The sequence below is a fragment of the Folsomia candida genome, unplaced genomic scaffold, assembly GCF_002217175.1.
Source record: "Folsomia candida strain VU population unplaced genomic scaffold, ASM221717v1 Fcan01_Sc042, whole genome shotgun sequence".
NCBI lineage: Eukaryota > Metazoa > Arthropoda > Collembola > Entomobryomorpha > Isotomidae > Folsomia > Folsomia candida.
The window spans coordinates 85,984-100,961 of NW_019091234.1; the positions used below are offsets into that span (position 1 = coordinate 85,984).

Below are 14,978 nucleotides of genomic sequence, written 5' to 3' on the forward strand. Positions count from 1 at the left end.
CGGGATTGCTCCACTATTTCTTCCCTAGGAATTGAGAGATTTCAAAGTGTGTTGGTTCTCTATCAGTTGAACGTATGCACAATACGTACGTACGCAGCTCTGATATAATAATGTGTCTGAATGCAATTAGAGATCGTGAGAGCGGCTTTCATTCAACTTATCCGTGCTCATTGAAGGGGTCCAGGCCAAGTTGCGTGCTTGCAGGGACAGTGTATATGCAAGCCATTTTGTGTGTATGCATGTATGTGGAAGAATTTTACCACCTGGCCGTCGTCCTGGATGGGCATCTGTCTTTCTTTCCTCTTTTGTGGTGTGGATGTGGTGATGATGAATGTGGAGGGACGCCACTAGTCCAACCAAGCAAACAGCGTATGCATCTACATATGTACGCAGTTGAGTGAGAGAAGGTCCTGATTTTATTGAATTGCTGTCGGAATTCCAAGGACCCCATCATCATGGGGCAAGCACTATCTCGGCTTCCACTCGCATGTAGTTGTTAATCTCTATTGCATCATGTTGATGAAAGAATTCGAAGGGATCACGTGTGAGTGAGTGGGGTTGAATCGGGTGGAAGAGTCGACGGACGGAGAAAGACTTTATTATTTATCACTTGCAAGCATACACACCACGTCACATTCTCTAATTAAAGAATGCTCCACTGATTCCCAATCAATTATTGGGGTCGACTCTTATCTCAAACTCGGGGTGGGAATCAATATCCGTTAGCTCTGTTTCGTTTTGATGGTTTACCAACTCACAACGTGCTACCTTTTTAGCTTATAATCTCATTGAGGCATTTGAGGGGTAAATGGCGACATATATATTGCCCTTGACGAGTGGATGGATGGGTACACCAGCTTACAATTCACGTGTATTTACTCGGTGGACGATGAAATATTGCGAAATCCTCTCGTTCATTATTAACATTTTGGTGCCTCGTGGTGGGTGGGAAAATTAGATACGTCCGGTCAGTTAGTCATCCCTTTTTAGATTTCCTAATGTCCGTCGTTGAAGATAGCGACTGGGGAACGGATGATAAGCCTGCTGGATATACAAGCTATGCATAAAGGGAAAGGTTGTTTGGCTTCCGTGTCATCCACACCTGGCCACATTTTGTACATAAATCTTTCACAATTTAATTCACGCCCGTTTAATTACTTGGAACAACTAAAAGTGAAAGTGAAGCTCGAGTCTGGCAAAGACCGGATTGTGAAATGCACGTTTTAGTTTATTTAAAGGCACGGGTGTGGGTGTCGTGCAAAATACGGGTAACCTGGAATGGGACAAGACAAGACTGCATTGATCCCCTCTCTGATAAGATCACAGCGTTGGATAAGCCAATATCCCCATTAAGTTTGGATCAATATAAAATATTTACTTTGTACAAAACACAATCGAGGAGCAAACCATCTAAACATGCAAATTATTTACTCCTCACTCTTCCCCTTATCCCATTGCGTAATGAACGTAATCGTTTACAATAATGAGAAAAATATTACGAAATTACTCCTCCTCATTAAGAAAGCGTAATGCGCGTCATCTTTTTTTAATGAAATGAATAATTGTTAATGAGGAAAGTGGAGTGCAGTTTAATAAGACGCAGCCTGAATTAGTGAGCTATATGGTAAATTGTATCCTGCGATGGGGTTATTCAACATGAGGTGAGCTTATCGTCGTAGTTTAGCGAGGAGTCGATCCGGTGTGTACGCTGAGCTTAATTATGTCAACTCATTACTCGCAGGGAGGGAGCAGCGTAGGATGTGGTGGGTTAATTAACGAAACCTTTGGCTGCATCATCTCATTGCACTGCTTGCCTGGTTGGAATCATTTCATTGGCAGCATGCGGTTGGAAAGGAGGCTTAATTAAGTCTGATTTCCCGTTGATTCCCAGGCCCTGCTAGAGAGAGCATAACCTGCACCAGAGCTGATGCAAATGATGGATAAGAACCACCAACAACTCTCTAACGAACGGTCGACTGTATTCCAATCAAGACGATTCCAATAGTAATGAATTTTTGCACTCGTTGTTTGAGCACAATTGGAGGACCGGCATGCGTCTCTTATTGTCGTGCTCATGGTGGGTGGTGATGTAATTGATAGCAGCCTCGCCTGGTATAAGTTAATTACAAAAGAAAGTAAATAATATTTTATGTAGATTAAAGCAAGGAATTCTGGCGATTCTGACTGGGCAACGTAAGGACATAGGACGGATAAGAAACCCGGGTAGTAGGAGTCGGTTTAAGGATATGGACAGCAGGGTTGGAGCATATGGCCGACAGCAGAGCCGGGTGGGTAGATGATGGTGGTATGGTCGCCGTTGGTAGTAATTGTGTGTAAGCAGGTGCACTTTATTGCAAGGCAAACTGGAATTTAATGACTTAGTCAAAATCCACTCCTTCCTTCTCCAACGCAGCGAGGAAGACCAAGGGAGCAGCGTCAGAATAAATTGTGGACGTAGTAAAAGCAAATTTGTCCCTAAATTTAAATCATTATGTCATGGCTTCAAGAAAAATGGGGTCTCATTTAGCACATTTCCATGCATGTACATGCACATACACATGTCGAGAATAGTCGAGATGAGAGAGAGCAGATCAGACTTGTTCGTTTGTGTGGGATGGATTAGCAGCAAGATTCAATTTCTCCCCGACCTAAATATAGGACGGACGTAAATGTATGTGCATAGGACTCAGGGCGTACGAACCGAGACTAAATACTGAAGGCAAGTAGAGGGCAGCCTGGCATGAGAAGTAGTAAGTAGTCGTAGAACTTTGTAAGTGACGTATTTGTTTCATCCGCCCATAAATTTAGTGATTGCTGCTGAATTATGAAAAGCAATTCGGGAGATTGGTTCCCATGAGTGAGTAGCAGAAAGTGGAGTGACTGAGTGAAAGCAATACCCGGTGGGCCTTCCAACCAAACCAAAAGCCATCATGGCGTGCACCGTTTTTTCCTCCTCCTCCCGCCCGATGGGAACACAACCTGGTTCAATTATCAAATTCAAAACTTAACGTGTCCGTTTTTGCATTCAAAATTCACATCATCAAGCGACAATCGTGGAGAAAGTCACATCAAATTGCTTTCTCCCTTCATTCGCTTAATCGTACGAGAGAGAGAGAAGGCAAATTCTGTTTGGTTTCGAGTATCGACAACGGGGAGAAAGTTAGCTTGGCTGCCTGCGTGTGTGTACAAGTGGAGGGAAAGGCACAGATATGATTGGCCGTCTGAACTGGTCTCTTACGACCAACTTTCTCTCTTCTTCGTCAGTGAAAGCAATATTTTAGATTGGTCCAAGAGCAATGTCTGGCGAGCCAACTCTCTTTCTATTAAATTATTATTGCTCACGACGAGTAATCCGAATGGATGGTGGGCCAGCACAGCTTTTGCACTCCACACCAAATAAGTAATTGGCTCAGGATTAAAAATGCATGCACGCAGTACACACTTTGATCTCCATCTTATTAATTTTGATTGAAGGTTGCAAGATTGGGTTGCATTAGAATTAGTCTGTTTTTTGAAAGTAGAAACTTGTTCCATTTGTTTTTCACACTTTATTCGTGGACGGCTCATGTACATATGTACATTCATAGGAAGTGCAAAAAGTATGTACTGAATGCATGCAGACTTGATTTGTGGGATGAAATGCAGAGTAAGATTGGTGTGGATGGGATGTCAAAGGATGCGATGGATCATGCTATCATGAGGATGAGGAGCAGGAGCAGTGCGGACAAGTTGAACCGTAGGATCATCAGTTTAGTTGAGTTGAGTTAGTTAACAAGTTTTAATGAACGCTTTTGTAAATGAATGTGATTCATTAAGATAAAAAGGCCCGAAGGAGAGGTATAGCTGAGGAGGTTCGGAAGATACAACTCCTCGTACGGCCATAGGACAATGAGGACGATTGAGCGAGGCTGATTGTGCGGTGGTGATTGCAATTTTGTGTAGATTGGGGATTGTGGAAATGATTTTCCATTGTACTGCTTACTGCTGCTCTGGCTGCATGCACTCCTCTCCACGTCCACCCGCAGGGAGTGTGAGCCAGATAAAGGGAGAGTAAATCACTAATTGTTCTAAATTAAGCGGAATCAAATTTCGTACAATTTGCAATTAGCTAATCAACATTAGATTCGAGGTGGTGGGGGGATTCATCAAGCGCTGCGTTTTCCGGTCCGATTGCGACCTGCTTCTTCTCTGACGTCCAACAATATTAATGATTTACGAATGTTACGTATCTCTAAATGTGTCGTCCAACGAAAGCAATAAGGAAACTTGAAGACTTTAATATTGTAGGGAATAGAGTGAACCAGGACGACGAGGCAGGCTGGGAGGAGCAACTTTACTCGTCATCATGATCAGAAATTAAAATTAGAATCGTGATTTGCTTCAATTGCCAATTAACGAGGAGATGGAGAGAGATGAGGAGAGAGAGAGAGAGGTGTGGCTGAATTCTGTATGATGATGTAAATTAAAAAATAAATAAGAACACATTTCGGGATTCCCAATTAATTAAGGTGAGTGGAAACGAGAAGACGATGCAATGCACTCGGAGATGAGACCATCTTCGTCGCATCGTTCATGCCGAAAATAACCTTGAGGTTGAGTTTATACATACGTACATAAACTAAGCTTGCTCCTTTTTTGCCCTCGCAGCGTCGTCATCATTAACAAAATCTAATCCTAAATTGATTTACTTGTGTGTAATTGCAAACCCATAACGTGTGACTCGGCTCGTGAATGGCTCATTTAGCAGGCAATGAGTTCCGTAACATCAATGCAGCATTAATTTCGTGTCCTTTTGCAACTCTACGACACATTTTAATGCCTGCACTTTTCCGATAAGAGACGCTGTGAATTTGGGCATCTCTCTTCAAGACGTAATGATCACGAGGTTATGCGGGAAATTTGAATTGCAATATTGGAGATAGTATTAATTAATGTACAAAGTTTTAAAGTCTTAGAAAAGCGTGGTGCTGATGGAAATTAAGGGAAAAGTTTTCAGATTCGCTTCACATTATTATTAATCTAAATCCGATAAGTATTTCTTGCATACGAGGGCATGAATCTAATCAATTGTATTATTACTAATTAATTGAATAATGTATAATTAATGAAATATGCCCGAGAGTGCAGCGAGTGGGGAATGGAATGGCCGGATTAATATTCCATTTCAAGTTTTAATTGCTCCTCAACGAGAGTGGAATTGAATTTGGAATGCTTTTCCCAACAATGGCCACGACGACGACGATGGAGAAATTAATTACGGCCAAAGTCAAGTTGTTGGTGGGTCGTGGAAGGTTATTATTATGGGCGAAAGACAGAGCCCGTCCTGGTTGCCTGGCCGAGTGGTGTTGGTCGTTCAGCACAGGTCACAGGATTCGGGTTGACTTAATAAATGAAAGTGAGAATGAAACCAAGCCCAAAATTTGGAAATATTGCTGGATGGAATTGGATTTTGGGAGTGAGTGTCATGTACATGCGACGAGTGAGTCGTGTGTAGTTGGAGTGGATGATGATGAGTATTGGCTGGATGTCGTAGCATTAAAATAGTTGATTGATTTGAGATGGCCAGCCAACCAGCCCGAGCAGAGCGAGAGAGAGGTCATTAAAAGTTGAACAATGGAAATGACAGATGTTTGATTTGTATGCAAATTAGGAAAGTGAGGTAAGGAAATGACAAAATTAATAATAAATTCAAATGTGAACTCGACTCGCTTACCACAAAACGCGGACCAGTTCGTGCACACGTTCCACATTTCAGACCAGACCGGGTTTTAGATTTAAAAGTGCAATTTAATTTTATGTCGGCTCTCATAACCCACGCCATACGCACGAGTTGCACATATTTCATTTGTGAGCAGAATGGTGAGAATGCAGTTGCACTGGTCGGAAGAAATTCATAAAAATTTTGTAAACGACTCCATATTCCGATGATTATTGGTTTAATGATCCCCTCGTCGTGGATGAGCAATTAATTAATTAGATATATCGCCCGGGGATCGATTTCTTCCATGTAAAACCCTAAATTAAATAGCTCCCATTGAAGTGACACGACATGTGAGGTCAGACAGATGGACATAAAATCCACGTGTTTCAGTAGGCACACATCGTATGTATTTATAAGACTGGCGACTCGATGGAATATGGTTTCAAGTCCTAATTAAACAGCCAAATCTCTGCACAAGATTTCTATCTTCCAGGAAGAAGACTTGGCTCAAATATTGATGAGTCGCATTGGTGTGACCGTGTGTATGACTTTTTCCGAATTATAGATAATTGAGCCACGTAACACAAAGCACAAGACCTTAGGTCTAAAATATTTGTGTATTCTATTTTTCCCACGTACCCTTCCAGCGCCATGCAACTATGTATACGTAAAAGGTATGGTGAAAGGTTAATACCTATACCTACATCAGAATTAATTAAGGGATCTCACTACTCTGAAATGTTGGCATGTCACGTCCCGAGTTCGAAACCTTGTTCGTCTTCGCCTTGATATTATTATTTTTATGCAGAGAGTGATTAAAATTGGTGCTTGATATTATCGCGAGTCTCGATATTTATATCATCTCAGACTTGATTGGAGCTTCTGCACACACACACAACGTCTAAGCTTTTAGTGGATTGGATTGCGCACACAGAGAGGACTGGGTGGGTCACCTTTTGTCCTCGTCGTCCCTACAGAGCAGTTTTTCTTGGCTGGCTTTTTTTGGTGTGAGTGAGCAAACAGGGCGTTGGACCGATAACCGAGTGTGATATGGATGGACGGCGACGACTGAGACACTGCCCCTTAATTCCAACTTTCCTTACTTACTTAGTAATGTGATTGTGTTGTCAATTCCAATTTGTGAGCTGATGGAGCCGGCTTGTTACTCTCTCTCTCTCTCTCTCTGGCTGTAGATTATTATTTGACTTGGTGTAGCAAACTTTGTTGTTGGGCTGAGATAGTGCGTGGGTCCAGTTCTCCGTAGAACACTTGACGACCCAGGATGGCTTGTTAGGTGATAGCATCGATCGCAACTGATTGGATTGGATATCCGATATTTTTCTTTGATGTTGCTCCAATCAAATTAATCGAACCCTAATGAGCAGCTCATTTTCTTGTTCACAGCTTTCTTTTCTTAAATCAAAATGCTCTTCAAGTTCGTCAAATTGCCAGACCGAGTTTTTTATGAATAAAATCCTTACTTTTTTGTTTATTCTTTACGACGTGAAATGCTGGTTGGAAAGTAATTGATTAAGATCTGGATGGATATGTGATGCACATGTCATCACCTAAATTATAAGATGCCGTACAAAAATAATGAGTCCTTTCTGTTGAGACTTTCATTTCATTTCGGGCAGACTGGTCGATGAGAAAGTTTAGAGCAATAGTAATGAGATTGAAGCCAAACGGTGGACACGAGACTCGTGATGGTACTTTTTTTATTATTAGTATTTCTCATCTCGATGATGATTTTACTTTTCGGCTGACGTAGATTTGCTTTTTGCCAATAAGTAGAAAGGAAGGATCTCCGTATGATTCAAGTATCTAGATAAATAGTGTTGCGGTTTTTTGTTATAATAATGGAGAAACTGGAGTAAATGTTTTTTGAAACCTTGGTTCGGTTGGTCTCACCTGCTGATCTTGGTTCAAATCAGGGATCTTTATTGGCTAACTAAGCTTCTGGGTGCCAAGTTGTGTGCTTGTTTTTCTGCTATCAGACAAATCTAACTTGTGCCAATTTCTTTTGTATACTGAAGGCATAAGAATAATTGTAGTTGTGATATGGCATCGTTCTTGACTGTCAAGTCCAGTCCACCAACCGAGACTCGGGTGAGTAAGCGTCTCGCTGCACCTGTATCTTGTTGATTGCTTGGTGAAGTGAGAGACGAGGACGTATGTACGTAGCTTATGTTGTACGTGAGTGAGTGAGTGAGCACTAATTAGATTCTTCATCCAAATTGGTTTTGGTTCCTATTATTGGATTTTTTGTGCTCCCCTCGTGGAATTCATCACCTTTTCCTCTCCACCAGACCACTGATTGGTTCATGTTCTCTCTTATTGGGAAAAGTAATTGTGAAGCTTTCTTTGTTTGCGGTGGAGTGGATTGCATTGTGTTGTTCACTTCTTGCTCATTACCTCATTAATTAACTGATTAGCTCTCTTCCGAGATGATGGCGGGGAGGGAGGAATGGGTGGCATGCATCACCATTCCTTATGCCAATTTTTTACGAGGATTGTATTCTGATTTTCAGCCTGGTGTTCTTCTTCCTCCTGTCTGAAACTCCTAATGGGCAGTTTATTTCCCTCCGTGTGGTTAGGTTTCGTGGTTCGCTCAGCGTGAGTAAATTATGTCGGGTTTTGAGATATATACATTTAGTTGGTTAGTTAGTTATTGGGTGGCTGCGATATTCGCTGCGACGACGACGATGAGGAAGAAGAAGACCTCTTGGTTTGCCAATCGAGATGCACTCGATCCGATCCAATTAAGTTGGCTGGAGCTGCAAGCTAGTTTGTCGGATGGCGTAGTATTGCAAGACCAGATGAGTCGTCTTGCACAGACCAAGTGGATGATGTAGTGCAGCCCCACTTTTCCATGTGCTACACTTTCCCATAACCCGCAGGAGTGATAGGAGTCGTGCTATATATCGGCATTAGTGGTATCATGTTACTTGGTGGTGGTGTGGTGTTAATAATAAGGATTTTATTTTTGGGCCGGGAGATATTCTATCTAAATCTACTATCCACCAGTGCTGCTGTAGGATTGGGGCCGTGATGACCGGAGAAAGAGAGCTTAATTGGATCCCGATTTCAGATTTTTTCCACCAATTTAATTTCCCTTGATTACCACCACCACCACCAGACCAGGCCCATCACCACCATTAGTACAAGAAGTTGAGAAAATCTATCCATCCATCCATCCCCTCTTCCCTTGTCGGCCTTAAATCTCTAAAAGAAGCCACACATTTGGATGGATAGAGTAGCGAGAGAGAGAGAGAGCAGTTAGTTGAACACTCTCATTTTTTACCAATTTATTTTGTTAATTTGTGAAATAATTGGAATGCATTCCTTTATCCGATCCCCTTTCAATTATTCTCTTCTCCCCACGTCCTCTCTTCGGGGAGAGAGAGAGACAAGTGTAATTTTCCAACTTTCTTCCTCCTCACTCCTTCTCCAAACTTAATTGGATTCGTTTCTCAGGCCATATTTATTTCTCCATCCCACTCCAGCCTCGCTCCCCGTCCGTCCTTCTCCTCAATTACAATTATTGTTACACTCTAACACAAAGTTATTAAAGTTGAGCAATAAATTTGACACTCATATTTCAAGTGGTTTCTTCTGCTTGTTATACTGCTGCTGCTGCTGCTGCTGGTGCTGGTGCTGGGAGAATGGGAGTATGTCGTGCTACAATGCACTTGGCACACACTTGGGCTGTGCTCATGGTAAATGAAGCTTGATTAAGGAGCTCGTTGACGTAGAATTGGAATTGGACACGTGGTGGTAAGTCCTCCCTCAGACTGCATCATTATTTAATACTTGTTGGCTAGCTGGGCAGAGCTAATGGGCAGCCAGGTGAAGGAGAGGAGGGTGCTGGAGACCTGTTGTAAAGGACGAACTAATAAATCTTGACAGGACCACGAGTGTACGCATGGAAGGTATATGGACACCTATGACCCGGCGACATATCGTGGTCAGCGTTGTTAGCCGTGTGGTCCACATGCTGTCAGTGTGTTGTTGATCTTTTGTGCTTGAGGGATGGAGAGACTGACACCGGGAGTTGGAGGAGAAAGTGCCAAGAGTGAGAGTTGGTGGGAGCAGAGCACACACACGGGATTAAATGGGCGCAGTATATGAGGAGGGAGGCTGTGGTGCTGGGTAGGCTCCCGATACGTGTGTGGCTTGGTCGTACCGTAGTTGGACCAAGTTGGATAAGGTTTTAGTTTGGTAAATGATTTGATTCAGGTTCGTTAGGCTCGCTTTGGTCGCTTTACCTCGCAATTACCCTCGTTTGCAGCAGCAGCCTCTTTCCTTTCCTCTCTGTGTACCCTCCATCATTCACATCTGCAGATATTATTATCTCCCACACCACCTCGGCTACCCTAACCTCCTAGTTAGTCGGCCACCATATCCAATCCAATTCACCTCTCTCTCCTTTCTTCGTCCAGGGGCACTGAGCTGGTGGAGCTCACATGTGCCCACACGTACTCTCCAGACCACAATCAAGAAAGGAGAAATTCTGAAATTCTTGATCATAATCATTATCATCAGAGAAAGGCAGGCAGCGGGACCAATTGTTCACACTCAACAGCTTTATCTTCTCCTCTCTCTCTCTCTCCTCGTAGGAGCCGGCTCTCTGTCGGCCTACCCTAATTTCCATCAAGACCACTCAAACAATGGAATAAAATAAAATCCAGTGGACCCCAACCAGCCAACCGTCCGTCTCCATCCATCCATCCACCCACCAAAAATTCAGACAAACCAATCAATCTTCACTCCAGGCACGTTCACATCATCACATCAAATACTTTACTCTCCGTCTACACTACAGGGAGAGAGAGAGAGATCTTATTGCGCTGTGACGGCGGAGAAAGCCTCGACTCGGTAGGTTCTTGGGTGGGATGGTGATGGATATTTTGTTTGCGTCCTGTTGTTGTTGGCTCGTTGCTTGGTTGGGTTTGTTGTAAATGTCGGAAATTTAGTGGTTCGTTCTGTCGAATCCACTTTCTCCAGAACGTGTTGGCCCAATTAGCACTGCGCTGGTGTTTTGGTTTCGTAAGAGGAATACCATTTATTATTGTGGCACAATAAGAGCCTGCGAGATATTAAATGAAATGGATTCCACAATTTTGCCTTGTTTCTCTTTTTTTCCTCTTCTTCTCTCACAGAGAGAAAAGGACACATTTGAGCTTATTACTTTCCCCGATTGAAGAATGTCATCCAGCAATTGCATTAGTATTGCAGAGTGGAGAGAGGAACGGGAGCGAGTGGAGGCAAACAGCACTTGCACATCAATTCAACATATTATTACATTTCTTGGAAGAGAAAGCTGCCACCCGACCAGACCACGAACGACGTTTCCCGTTATGCTGTTATTACATAATGAAATGAAATATAATAAAGAATGGGATATTGCCCAGACCAGAGGAAGAAAGGCAGAGCGAGGCCATGGCTGGTTGAGGATTGAATAAAATTCTGTGGTGCAAGCAGTGGATGAGAGAAAGCAGCAGCCACCACCACCACTTTCATCTCATCTCTCTCGTCGTGGTGGTGGTGGTGGTGGTATAATTCAATCCGGGAATCACACAATCCGTAATAATCATGCCGAGGAACGACATGAGAATCTCGTCGTCTTAGCTGACACCACCACAACAAGGCACGTTCCAGACTCTGACTGACTCGGAACAAGGGCGACGACATCGCTTTATACTTACTTTCTCTCCTCCAAGAATGAAATCCTGCTTTCACTCTCGCACCACACTCGCAATTTGTACCGTCTCGAGTGCGTACCACCACGATGAGCACTGCCATCCACTACCCCTGCAATTATCAAAGGACTCCTTCCCAATATTACTATTATTTCCTCCCAGCTCTCCCGGCCTTCCTTGCTCTGCCCTCTCGCTTCACAAGACGCACGTCTCACCATTTTTTCCTAAAAATATTCAAGATCAAAGAGGTTTCTTAACTGCGACACTCTTTTAATTTAATTGGGTTTATTCGACACGTTAATTTAACTTGACGTAGTTAAGTCGGTATTTACTCTCCAATTAGAAGAACAAAGCGAGACAGAAGACAGAAGGCTTTTGGCTCGGCCTGGCAGCTCTCTCACCACGTATGAATATTGTTATTGTAGCGTTGTTAGTTTTCATGAGATCCACATTAATTATCTCTAATTGGATAAATTATTAGTCTCCTCTTCCTTCTCCACTCTTATATTATATAACTTACATAGCAGCAGTAGCAGCAGTGGTGGTGGTGATGGTGGTGGTGGAGAGGAGGGTGAGGCAACGCGCGACGAAGTTGAAAGAAAAAAAATGTCCACATTCCACCGAGTTGTTGGACAACTTACAAAAATCCGGACTCGTTTTGTGAAACGGGTCACATTTACATTCGCTTAATTCGCTTGTAAACAGGAGATTGTGCAACGTGGTTCTATGGCGTCTTCTCAAATTATGTTAATTTGATAAGGATTTTGTAAATCTTTTCGTTTGATGATGAGGAGAGTCAACATTCTCACATCCTCGCACACCAGTCCAGTTTGCTTATCAATCTAATTGGATTCTCAGGCTTTGCATGAAATAAATTGCAATCTATCTGCTCTCCTCCTCTGACTGAGGAGTGAGTGATAGAGAGTCCTTCGCATAGATGATGATTGATAATGACCAAGTCTTATTACCACGACGATGACGACGACGACGGGGTTGGCATGCACATGCATAACATCACAGACCACGTCGCTTATCTCGAACAATCATCACAACCACCGACACCATTAGTACTTCCCATGCAGAGATTGGTGTAGCAACTCCACTAATTACGACCCTACCAGATACGTACGGCAGGCAGGCAAGGGAGGGAGAGAGTGTGATTGAGAGAAGGAAGCAAGAAGGCATGGATAACAATCGGGATTGCGCTTAATTATATTTATAATTAAGGACAAAGTGTCTCATTCATTGTCTCAAAGGAGTGCGAGTGAGTGAGTGACTGAGGATTGCCCACCACCACCAGCTTCGTGGTATGTCCTTATCTTGTGACGATGACATGGGGACAGCAGATGCTGCCTTACTTGTTCCAAGTGGTCGTGCTTCATGGTATTCAGTGGTATTAGTTCGTGGTGGAGGGGGCTTGTCGCTGGCTGGAGAGATTCATTAAAATAAATTAAATTAGTCAGAGCATCATCATCACCACCACCACCAAGTTGGGAGAGAGTTACTAACGAAGGGATATATCCATCCATATGTATATATGGATGGATCTCTTTTTACCATCGGATTTGTTCGAAAAGCCCCGTGCTTAATAATAGTAATAATCATAATGGCGTAATGGTAAGAAGATGCGCTTTAATGAGGAGGGGTTTCTTCCAAGTGTCTTTTCAGCGTGGAGAGGGCCGAGGTAATGGTGAACTAGACTGGATTGGGTTAATAATTAGGAGATGGTTGCATTTTCCTCTCTGGTTGTCACTTAATTGGTGGTGATGAGAGAAGTGCGCTTCTTCAGAGCCAGCCTTGTATATTTTTGCAAATTTCTAGTGGCATAATTGGTCCGAATTTATGGTAATGAACGAGCCTCCCTCCATGCGCTTCTTGTGCTCAATTCGAGTACGAGACGTTCCATATTTTTTGTATTGATTCCATTTTCGTGAGTTTTGATGTTCCACTGTTGTGAATCTGGTTCTCGTTACTGCACTATTTGTGGAGAGGATTTGAATTTGAAGATAGTATTGCTGTCCTGCTGCTCTCTGGCAGTCTCATTAGTTGATTAGTTCATTAGAGTCAAAGAGTGAAGGATACGGATTTACGTTTGGCAGTGTCACCGGCACTTGAGTGAAAGAGGCGAGTGGAGCACTAAAAGAGGAGGCAAGACGAGATTCGTCATCCTAATTAGTCGTGTCACAAGATGAAGGCAAAGCACAATAATAATCATACTGCAGACATCGCAGTTATTTAGCAGCCAAACATAAAAGTTCAGCACTTTCCAATCGAGTCGAGGTTTGAGATTTTCCACAACCTCTGCTCCTCCTCGAGTACAATGAGGTCTCCTTGTGTCGGTCATAATAATAATAATATCGCCCTTTGTCTCCTCATCCATGCACGTCCACACGTTACACATTCTATGCTCCGGTCTTGACAAGGTTACAGCCAAATTTCTTTATTTATCCCTTCCGTTTCCGGTATTTTGCGAAATGGAGCGAGATAATGACGGATGGAATGCTGTGTGTTCTGAACAAATCCATCCATCTCAATTTTTGCAGGGTTGCAATTACTCCAGTCGCTCGTTGCGCAAGTAGTAATTAAAAACGACTTGTACATTTCGCCACTGGCTGGTTGCATAACTAACGAATACTCTGGTGCTATCGAGCCCTGTGTGGACGGTGAGCACCATATTACTTCACATTTCGTTGAATGTTTAATAGCTTAATAGGCCATTCAAGAGACGATTTCCTGGCTTCTGGGAATCTTCCTTGGGACAAAAAACAAAAATAAAGTTGGGCACAACAAGTCCGTCACACGTTTACTACTTGTTCGTGCCTAAACTTTTTTCTGGAATTTTTTATTTTATTTATTTTTCGTCGAGGTTCCTCTCAGTCCATGATGTTTGACCTCCTGTGCCATACATACGTTTTACGTTTTGTTGTTTTTGTTGAAATTTTGGGAAAAAAAGGTCAGGCCTTTTCATCCATTTGGTTGTTGTTGGTCTCTCTTTGTCATAATTGTTACCCTCCTCGTCGCATACACAAAGTGCGAGTTTTCAAATGAACCGTTGAAATGTCAAACGATCGAGGAAAACGAAAACGATTCCAAATCTATCCACCAAAGCCCCACTGACTGAATTATGCATTGTGTATAGTTTGTGCAGGGTGTCATTTCTCTTCTACTGCGACATAGACATACATAAACTCTGAGCACAATGAGTAAATCCTTATTGCCATTGAATATTTCAGCCATCGCAGGGAGCTATTGACACACGGGACAACTATACTTACGCTCAATTCGCAAATCACCTCTGCATTTATTTCCGTGAATTATAGAATATGGAATATGTGAAACGAGTTACGATGTCTTTCTTAATTGCATTTAATTATTATATTGTATTAGTTGGCATTAATTACAGGATTACATTTTCTTATAATTTCTATTGTCTATTTTCAGGTAAGCAAAAGTTGGGACGACCAGACCTCTGATTTTCTTCCTCTCTGAATGTCTTGGCCTGGTCATAGCTGATCTGTAGAGACTTTACGCAGTAAACAAATTTGTGGCGTGAAACAGGGTCAGTCAGATCATTT

At 42.7% G+C, this 14,978-nt stretch overlaps 1 protein-coding gene across 9 annotated transcripts in view; it reads left to right on the forward strand.

Annotated features, from left to right (window-relative positions):
- The window catches only part of LOC110861496 (LIM domain transcription factor LMO4), an 81,998-nt gene that overhangs the window by 39,107 nt on the left and 27,913 nt on the right, over positions 1-14,978 (forward strand). Inside the window, exons 1-2 of one of the 9 annotated variants that reach the window (XM_035844736.1) lie at positions 9,344-9,478; positions 14,845-14,962. The exons of 5 other annotated variants lie outside the window; for them this stretch is intronic. The gene's annotated coding sequence lies outside the window, so the exon portion shown is untranslated. Of the gene's footprint in view, positions 1-9,343; positions 9,479-12,442; positions 12,711-13,982; positions 14,067-14,183; positions 14,745-14,844; positions 14,963-14,978 lie in introns of those variants that run through there. 3 more of the 9 variants (XM_035844735.1, XM_035844737.1, XM_035844738.1) reach the window with 3 other exon arrangements.